Genomic DNA, 10,167 nt, shown 5'->3' with positions numbered 1-10,167 from the left:
TAAACACCTCCAGGGATGGTGACTCTACCACCTCCCTGGGCAGCACGTTCCAATGGCCAATCTCTCTTGCTGAGAAGAACCTCTTCCTAACATCCAGCCCAAACCTCCCCTGGTGCAGCTTGAGACTGTGTCCTCTTGTTCTGGTGCTGGGTGCCTGGGAGAAGAGACCAACCCCCACCTGGCTACAGCCTCCCTTCAGGTAGTTGTAGAGAGCAATGAGGTCTCCCCTGAGCCCCCTCTTCTCCAGGCTAAGCAACCCCAGCTGCCATACAAAGATTTATACAGACTGTTTGTGTGTCAGTTCTCGTGAAATGGCTCTGAGCCTTTTCCATCTTCAAAGCATTCTGCCTTGGTTTCCATGCTTCTATTGCTGAAGGTGACAGAGTTGATTGCATCTCTGGCTTGGCTTCATTTTTCCTTTTGCTCTTTTCCAGCACTTTCCTGAGCATAGCCAAGTTTTGGAAAGCTTCAGCCTGGGCCACATAGCAGAGCAAAGGGAACAAGCAGGGGGAAAGAATGCAGCAGAACATCCAGCTTTGCCTGCTCTGGTGGAAAAATAACACAGCTGCAAAATCACATCAGGATAGAGTGTTCCACAGGCAGTTGCTTTTTGTCTTGCCTCCTTTTTCTCTCTCTCACTTCCCCTCCCTCTCTCTGCCCCTCTCTCTCTCACTTCCCCTCTCTCTGCCCCTCTCTCTCTTCCCCTCTCTCTCTTCCTGTCTCTCTCTCTTCCCCCTCTCTCTGTTCTCCTCTCTCTCTTCTCTTCTCTCTCTCTTCTCTTCTCTCTCTCTTCCCCTCTCTCTCTGTTCTCTCTCTCTTCTCCTCTCTCTTCCTCTCTCTCTCTTCCCGTCTCTCTCTCTTCCCCTCTCTGTCTGTTCTCCTCTCTCTCTTCCCCTCTCTCTCTCTTCCCCTCTCTCTCTCTTCCCCTCTCTCTCTCTTCCCCTCTCTCTCTCTTCCCCTCTCTCTCTCTTCCCCTCTCTCTCTCTTCCCCTCTCTCTCTCTTCCCCTCTCTCTCTCTGCCCCTCTCTCTCTTCCCCTTTCTCTCTCTTCCTGTCCTTTTTCAACATGTTCCTTCTATTTTCCCCTTGGCTGGAGGAGGGGCATGGGCACAGTGTTTGCAGAAATGGAATCAAAGAAATCCCAAGCTCTGAAAATTCTCTTGGTAGCTCTGGGCCTGGTGCCTGAAATCTCTGCCCCTAGAGATGCAGAGCAAGGTGAGATGCAGTGTGAAAATGCTGAGGGACAGCCCACGATTCGAGCAGCTGAGCTGAGCTGCCTTGTGATATGTTTGCAATATGTTCCAGACACCATTGGGTACTCAATGGCTATTTTCCTAATGGAAAAGAAAATGGCCAGGCATATGAGACAGATGAACAGCGGGGAAACTGGACTGGTTTGGGGTTTTCTTTTCTTTCCTCCTCCTGGCTTGGTTCCACCTACTTAGATGGAGTTACTGATGACTCACGTGGCCATGGTTTAGTTGCTTAGGTGGTGTTGGGTGAAAGATTGGACCTGATGATCCCAGAGATCTTTCCCAAGCTGGTTAATTCTGTATTCTGCAGCATGTATGCCTAGCAGAGTAAAACCAACAGAAGACATTTCAAGTGTACAGTGCTTAGATAGCCAGCAAAGGGCAGTGCATCCACTAAAATTGAAGATGAAGTTCACTAAAGGAATGGGCAGGTAAAGCATCTCCTTGCCTCTCCTCTGCTCTCTGTGAGGGAAGATGCCACAGCACAGGAGGTTCCACCTCAACATAAGGAGGAACTTCTTCACTGTGAGGCTCCCAGAGCACTGGAACAGGCTCCACAGAGAGGTTGTGGAGTCTCCTTCTCTGGAGACTTTCCAGACCCATTTGGATGCATTCCAGGGAGGTCTCAGTTGACTGGAGATTGGCAAATGTGATGAAGGGCTGGAAGGAGGATCTGGGTAACTACAGACCTGTCAGTCTGTCCTCAGTGCCAGGGAAGGCCATGGAGCAGAGCATCTTGAGTACCATTATGCAGCATGTGCAGGACAGCCAGGTGGTCAGGCCCAGTCAGCACAGGTTCATGAAGGGTAGGTCCTTCTTGACAGACCTCTTCTCCTTCCACAACAAGCTGACCCACTCACTTGGTGAATGAGGGGGAAAATGTTGTGGATGTTTACCTGGATTTTATTGGATGTGTTCCTGTGTGACCTGTGCTAGATCCTGTGGTCCTGATCTGGCAGGGGGGTTGGACTTGAAGGCCTTGGGAGGTCCTTCCAACCCCTAACATCCTGTGAGCTGTGTTCCTATGATGCTGGAGCCTCTGCTCTGCAGAAAATGGCTCCAAGACCCCTGGCTGCCAAGGGGGAGCTGTATATTGCAGGGAAGTACTGGTTGACAGCAGCTGAACATGAGCCAGCAGTGTGCCCAGCTGGCCAAGAAGGCCAATGGCATCCTGGCCTGCATCAGGCACAGTGCAGCCAGCAGGAGCAGGGAAGTCATCCTGCCCTGTGCTCAGCACTGGTTAGGCAACACCTTGAGTCCTGTGTCCAGTTCTGGGCTCCTCAGTTTAGGGAAGATGTTGAGGTACTGGAAGGTGTCCAGAGAAGGGCAACAAAGCTGGGGAGGGGTCTGGAGCACAGCCCTGTGAGGAGAGGCTGAGGGAGCTGGGGTTGCTTAGCCTGCAGAAGAGGCTCAGGGGAGACCTTCTTGCTCTCTCTAACTCCCTGCAGGGAGGTTGTATCCAGGTGGGGGTTGGTCTCTTCTCCCAGGCACGCAGCACCAGAACAAGAGGACACAGTCTCAAGCTATGCCAGGGGAATTTTAGGCTGGAGGTGTGGAGAAAGTTCTTCCCAGCAAGAGAGATTGGCCATTGGAATGTGCTGCCCAGGGAGGTGGTGGAGTCCCCATCCCTGGAGGTGTTCAAGAGGGGATTGGATGTGGCACTTGGAGCCATGGTTCAGTCAGGAGGTGCTGGGTGACAGGTTGGACTTGATGATCTCTGAGGTCTTTTCCAACCTGGTCGATTCTGTGATGCTATGAAGGGAGCTCTGGAGATGGAGACGGAGAGCAGTGACAGTGGTGTCCCTCAGGTGTCTGTACTGGCCCCTGTGCTGGGTAATGCTTTTCTCAATGACACAGTGAGACTGAATGGCAAAGGCATGAAAGCTACTCTGAAACTTTCAGTTCTGGTTTGCTCAGCTGTGGAAGACAGACAAAGCTGGACGCCTGGCTGGTTAGCTGCCGCTGAGGGATAAGCAAGACAGAGCCCAATCTGGCCTGGGTTATCTGTAATGGGGTTTATCCTTCTTGTTTTTTTTTTCCCAATTCACTTGATGTGGAAGTCAATGAGAGGCAATAAATAGAAGCACATGAGGTTATCATTCAGAGAGTCGCCCCCAGCTTTAAATCAGCAGGACTGTCAGCCCCATGACACAGCCAGGCTGTGAGCACTCCGTGACTGCTCCGCTCGGGGTGTAGGGCAGTGCTGAGAAAGGAATGGCCCAAAGCTTTCCCAGAAACACTCTGCCATGAGGACTAGCTTGCTGATGAGAGGCTGTGCCAATGCATTCCCCTGCCTGCCCTGTGCCTCTGCTGAAATGCCTGCAGGAATTTCTTGTCAGCTCTGCATTGCCCTGTGGGAAAGCTGCATCTGCCTTCGTTTGCTGTGTACAACACTGCAAGGCAAAGACAAATTTGCTCTTCTCCCACCCTCTCCCCACCACTTTTCAGCTAGTCTGAGTGCTCTTCTGCTTGAAATCCTGTCTGGCTGTTGGTTGATGTTGTGTACATTGTTTTCAAGGGTGCAAAGCTTTAGCCCTGTCTGTACCTCTGCAGGAGTCAGTCAGCGCCAGCCCTTGGGAAAGCAGGGGACCGCTCCTGCTCCTAGGGCTGGCGTCTGAGGATTAGGACATCTGGGAAAACTCATTTGCTCTTTCATTCTTTTGAGATCCTAACAGCTGCTTTGGCTTCTTCTCTGTCTGCCCCAAAGTGGGAGATGGAAAAAAAGAAAGACGTGTGACTCTTGACACCGTGCGCCTCAGCACCAGCAGAACTCTCCACTTGGCAGGCACCAGCAGGACTCCTGTGGGATGGGCTCACACCCAGTCCATCAGCTTCACAGCAGCTGAAAATCTGACTCCAGATTTCTTCATCTTTTCACCATTTGTATTTTTCACTGCACAGCTGCTATATAGACCCTGTCAGGATCTGCTCCGAGATGGGGTCACTGTTGCCTTTGTTACAGCTGCTCCTTCAAACTTGGAAAAAGGTGAATCACAGAATTATTGAGGCTGGAACAGACCCCTGAGATCATCAAGCCCAGCTAATGACCTAACACCACCACACTGACCAGACCATGGCACTGAGTGCCACATCCAATCTTGCCTTAAACACTTCCAGGCATGGTGACTCCACCACCTCCCTGGGCAGCACATTCTGGTGCCTGATTCCCCTTTCCATCAGGAAGTGCTTCCTAAACATCCAACCTAAGCCTCCCCTGGCACAGCCTCAGGCCATGCCATCTCCTCTTGTCACAAGTCCCTGGAGGTGTTCAGAAAAGGATTGGATGTGGCACTTGGAGCCATGATTTAGTTGTCAGGAGGTGTTAGGTGACAGGTTGGACTTGATGATCTCTGAAGCCTTTTCCAACCTGGTTGATTGATTCTGTGATTCTAAGTAGCCTGGGAAAAGAGCCTGACCCCCACCTTACTACAACTACCCTTCAGGTAGTTGAAGAGTGTGATAAGGTCCCCCCTGAGTCCTCTCTTCTCCAGGCTGAACACCCCCAGCTCCCTCAGCCTCTCCTCATCAGCCTTTCCCTGCAGTCCCTTCCCCAGGCTGGCTGCTCTCCTCTGGACCTGCTCCAGCACCTCAAGATCTTCCTTGTAGTGAATCCATTTCTTCTGCTGAAGATGCCTAGAAACTGCTGTTTGCACCTCCAATGATTTGTATTTATCAGATGCTGTTAAGGGTTTCCAGCACCCTTGGAAGCAGCACATGGGATGTCTAAGGCCGTGGTTTGCTTTGTTATGCATGTGAACCTCTTTGCACAGACATCCTCTAGATCTTGTTACCAGGCTGCTAGGGAAGTGACAGAGCCTGTAATCCCTGGGATTTGTGGATGTGACCTCCTTGAGTTCTGGTCTCCTTTCCCACAGACACAATGGCTGTGAGGTGCTTTTTGGTAGCTATAGAGAGATGCTGAGATGCTGGAAGGTGTCTAGAGAAGGGCAATGAGGCTGGGGAGGGGTCTGGAGCACAGCCCTGTGAGGAGAGGCTGAGGGAGCTGGGGTTGCTTAGCCTGGAGAAGAGGAGGCTCAGGGGAGACCTTCTTGCTCTCTACAACTCCCTGAAGGGAGGTTGTAGCCAGGTGGGGGTTGGTCACTTCTCCCAGGCAAGCAGCACCAGAACAAGAAGACACAGTCTCAAGCTGTGCCAGGGGAGGTTTAGGCTGGATGTTAGGAAGAAATTCTTGCCAGCAAGAGAGATTGGCCATTGGAATGTGCTGCCCAGGGAGGTGGTAGAGTCACCATCCCTGGAAGCGTTTAGGAAGGGCCTGGATGAGGCCCTTGGTGCCATGGTTTAGTTGATTAGATGGTGTTGGGTGATAGGTTGGACTTGGTGATCTCTGAGGTCTTCTCCAACCTGGTTAATTCTGTATTCTGCATGGACACAGCTGTAGAAAAGTGTCCCTTGGGCATGACCTGTAGTTCCCCCCAAGGACCACCAGCAGAAGGAGAGGCTTCCTGAGCACCCACTGAAGCCTCCTCAGCTGTTAGCTGGGGAAACACTAGGTGTCATCAGCGAGGTTTCTCATTCCAGCAATGACATCTGCGTTTGAGACCCCAGAGCAGTGGTGATGATAGAAAGTTTCCCCGGGGTTTGAATGTGTTTTTACAGGAAAGTCAGGAAAAGTCTCTGAAATCCCCATCCCAGACAAGTCTAGCCAAGAGTTCATGCTGTCCAGTAAAAACCATATCAGGATTAGGTTTGATGCTTAAGTGCAGAGAAGGCTGTTCCTTAAAGCCTGCTTTTATGAAGAATATAAACATGATTCAAATGCCAACATTGAAATGGGTTTTTCCCCCCCTTTATTTCCTTTTTGGTTACCAGCTAGATCTTATGGAATAATTTTTCCCCCCTTTTCTGTCTCTTGTTCTTTCTTCTCTCTGCACAAATCTCTCCTTGTTGCAGCACTCTGTTCCTAAAGTACAATGGGAGTTACCTTGCTGTTCAAAGAGGGTATTTTCTGTCATCGAGGCATGAATAGCATTGCAGTCCTCAGCTCAGCCTCTTGGTAGGAGAGGAACTTTCTGTCCTCAAAGAGAGCAGGGAACTCCCTCAAAAGACAATTTTTAAAGCCCCACAAGCCAAAGATAAAGGTTACAAGAAGAACAGAGACAAATGCAAGAAGCTAAAGCTGCCCCAGTGTTTTTTACAGAGGTTAAAACTCCTTAGGCAGGAATAAATCTTCCTTCACCTCTGCTCTGACTTTCCAGGCCCCTGCTGAGACCTCCACATTTCAAAGAAGAAAAAGGACTTATTTTTTGTGGTCACAAAAAGTGGCATCCAGAGGGACAAGCTGGAGAGGTGAGCCAAAGCCAAGCTCATGATGTTCAACAAGACCAAGGGCAAGGTCCTGCAGCTGGGTCGGGGCAATCACAGGCACTGATACAGGCTGGGCAGGGACTGGCTTGAGAGCAGCCCTGAAGGAAAGGCCTTGGGGGTGCTGGGGGAGGAGAGCTCAACAGGAGCCAGCAGTGAGCACTTGCAGCCCAGAGAGCCAAGCAGAGCCTGGGCTGCAGCAAGAGAAGTGTGGCCAGCAGGGCCAGGGAGGGGATTCTGCCCCTCTGCTCCACTCTGCTGAGACCACAGCTGGAGCTCTGGGTCCAGTTCTGGAGCCTCTATTACAGGAAGGATCTGGAGGTGTGTGGTGGTTTGGCCCCTGGAGGCCAGATGCCCACCAAAGCTGCTCTATCACTCCCCCTCTGAAGTGGACAGGGGGAGATGGGAAAAAAGATGTAGCAGAAGCCAGGAATAGGATAGGAGCCATTTAATGACACTAACAAGCAGAGCAACAGACTGTGTGGAGGCAAGAAGCAGAGAGAGAGCTGTTAGTCTCTACTGCCCACAGCAGGCCACTGCTCGGGCTCAGGAAGCAGGGCTCTCTCAGCTTGGGGCTTCCTTGAGAGGGTAGACCCCATGGACAAACCCCCACTTCCTTCTTTCATTCTTAGACCTCAGCTGACCTCATATGGGAGGGAAGACCTCTGTGGCCAGTCTGAGTCAGCTGGTTCAGCCGTGTCCCCTCCCAAGATCTTGCCCACCCCTCAATGTACTCTTGGGGCAGGGGAATGTTGAAAGGACACAGCCTGGATGCTTACTCAACAGTAGCCCAAACACTGCTGTGTTAGCAACTACTGCTGCACAAAACCACAGCACTAGAAAGATGCTGTGAGGAGAATTAACTCCAGCTCAGTCCAACCCAATACAAGGTACTGGAAGGTGTCCAGAGAAGGGCCACGAGGATGAGCAGAGGGCTGGAGCTGCTCTGCTCTGGAGACAGACTGAGGGAGTTGGGGCTGTTCAGTCTGGAGAAGAGAAGGCTCTGAGGAGACCTAATTGTGGCCTTCCAGGATGTGAAGGGGGCTACAAGAAAGCTGGGGAGGGACTTTTGAGGGTGTCAGGGAGTGATAGAACTGGGGGGAATGGAGCAAAACTAGAAATGGGGAGATTAAGGTTGGATGCTAGGAAGAAGTTGTTCCCCATGATGGTGGTGAGAGCCTGGCACAGGTTGCCCAGGGAGGTGGTGGCAGCCTCATGCCTGGAGGTGTTTGCAGCCAGGCTGGATGTGGCTGTGAGCAACCTGCTGTAGTGTGAGGTGTCCCTGCCTATGGCAGGGGGTCGGACCTGGGTGATCCTTGAGGTCCCTTCCAACCCTGACAGTTCTGTGATTCTATGATTTCACAGCAGAGCATCTTCATATCACCCTTATGGTTGCTGGCCACTTCTCTGGCAGCCTGAAGCATGAGTAGGATGCTGCCCTTCTGCTGTGGGCTCATGTGGCATTCACTGTGGGGATGTGTCCAAATGAACATGCAAGAGACACTCACCCCCCCTGCCTACACACCAAATCCCATCCAGAAGCAAAACTGCCCCCCCCAGTTTGTTTATAAATAGAATTGCCTATCAAAACTCCCAACCCTGGGAGCTTACACAAATTGTCTATGCCAATCACTGCAAAAATTCTTTCCAGGCAAGCAAATCCTCCACAAATCCAAGAGATGATCAAACACAATGTCTTGTGGTATCTTTACACCTTTGGTGACTTCATCAAAGCATACCAGGGCTTTGCTAAAACTCAGCACTCTGTTTGCAAACTGTAGCTGCTCCAGAAAGTTTGGGCACCTGTTACAGTTCAAAGGGGGAACTTTAGCCTAGTCCCTGACTGCAAAGGCTGGAAGTAGAAGAAATGACCATTGGATGTGAAAGGAAAACCATGGTAAGGTCTGGAGAATTCACTGGGTTGCGAATGGGATACAGAGCAGAGGCAGAAGCAGTTCCTGCTCTCTTTTCTTCTTCTGTTACTTCTGCTTGCAACTTCTCTCTCCTCTCTCTCCCATGGCCTTGCCAGGGGATCTCTGTTCTGACTTCTGTGTGAGGTTACAGGCAGGAGGGAGCAAGTGGGGCAGGAGGTGAACAGCCCCCCTGGATCCATCCAGGGGCTCTGAGGAGTTTCTGTGCTGTTTATAAATGGTCAGCATCTATCTACTGCCCAGCTATTGGATATTCTGTACACATTCACTGCATTCCATATCCCTAGATTGCAGTTTGCTTGCAAACAGAGCTGCATTTGCTTCCATCCCAAACTGAGCTGCTCTGGCAATTTAATTTTGGGGCTAGGTTTCTCCAAGCTAGCTGGGAGGGGATTTCAAGCCACCAGGGCACCTGATGCAGTGTCACTTCTACCAGCACTCCTGCTTGGCTTAATGTTGACCTTGCAGGGGATCGAAGATGATGTTCAAGGTCACAATGTCAAAGTGTAAAATGATTCAAAGGCCACAGTCCTGTGAAAACAGCTGCACACCAAAGCAGATCAGAGTGTGTAAAGGGCAAGTGTGTGTTATGCTTCCTGATAAGGCATACAATAGCTTTTAGTCTTATCAATGCCTGCAGCCTGAATGGTATTGAAGTACCTCATGAGGTATGGTGAGATGCTGGCAGGTGTCCAGAGAAGGGCAGCAAGGCTGGGGAAGGTTCTGGAGCACAGCCCTGTGAGGAGAGGCTGAGAGAGCTGAGGTTGCTTAGCCTGGAGAAGAGGAGGCTCAGGGGAGACCTCATTGCTCTCTACAACTCCCTGAAGGGAGGTTGTAGCCAGGTGGGGGTTGGTCTCTTCTCCCAGGCACCCAGCACCAGAACAAGAGGACACAGTCTCAAGCTGTGCCAGGGGAGGTTTAGGCTGGAAGTGAGGAAGAAATTGTTCCCAGCAAGAGAGATTGGCCATTGGGATGTGCTGCCCAGGGAGGTGGTGGAGTCACCACCACTGGAGGTGTTCGAAAGCAGCCTGGATGTGGCACTTGGAGCCATGGTTTAGTTGATTGGATGGTGTTGGGAGATAGGTTAGACTGGATGATTGCTGAGGTCTTTTCCAACCTGCTTAATTCTGTGTTCTATTTGCCAGACTTTTTATCCTGTCCTTAACAATCCCTATTGCTCTCTACAATCCTTATTACTCTCTACAACTCCCTGAGGGGAGGTTGTAGCCAGGTGTTAGTCTCTTCTCCCAGGTAAGCAGCACCAGAACAAGAGGACACAGTCTCAAGCTGTGCCAGGGGAGGTTCAGGCTGGAGAAGAGGAGAAAGTTCTTCCCAGCAAGAGAGATTGGCCATTGGGATGTGCTGCCCAGGGAGGTGGTGGAGTCCCCATCCCTGGAGGTGTTCAAGAGGGGATTGGATGTGGCACTTGGAGCCATGGTTCAGTTAGTCAGGAGGTGCTGGGTGACAGGTTGGACTTGATGATCTCTGAGGTCTTTTCCAACCTTATTGATTCTGTGATGCTATTCATCAATGAGTAACTGCTACAAGGCTGTCTGAGAAGATGCTTGTCTGGGTTTGCACCTGCAGGGCAAGGCCACATCACAACTGTCAGTAGTCTCCCTCCGTGTCTGTCGCAATACAGAGAGACCTTAAAGGGAGCAA

The sequence above is a fragment of the Dryobates pubescens genome, chromosome 1 (genome assembly GCF_014839835.1).
Source record: "Dryobates pubescens isolate bDryPub1 chromosome 1, bDryPub1.pri, whole genome shotgun sequence".
Classification (NCBI taxonomy): domain Eukaryota; kingdom Metazoa; phylum Chordata; class Aves; order Piciformes; family Picidae; genus Dryobates; species Dryobates pubescens.
Note: the sequence above shows the minus strand (reverse complement) of the source record.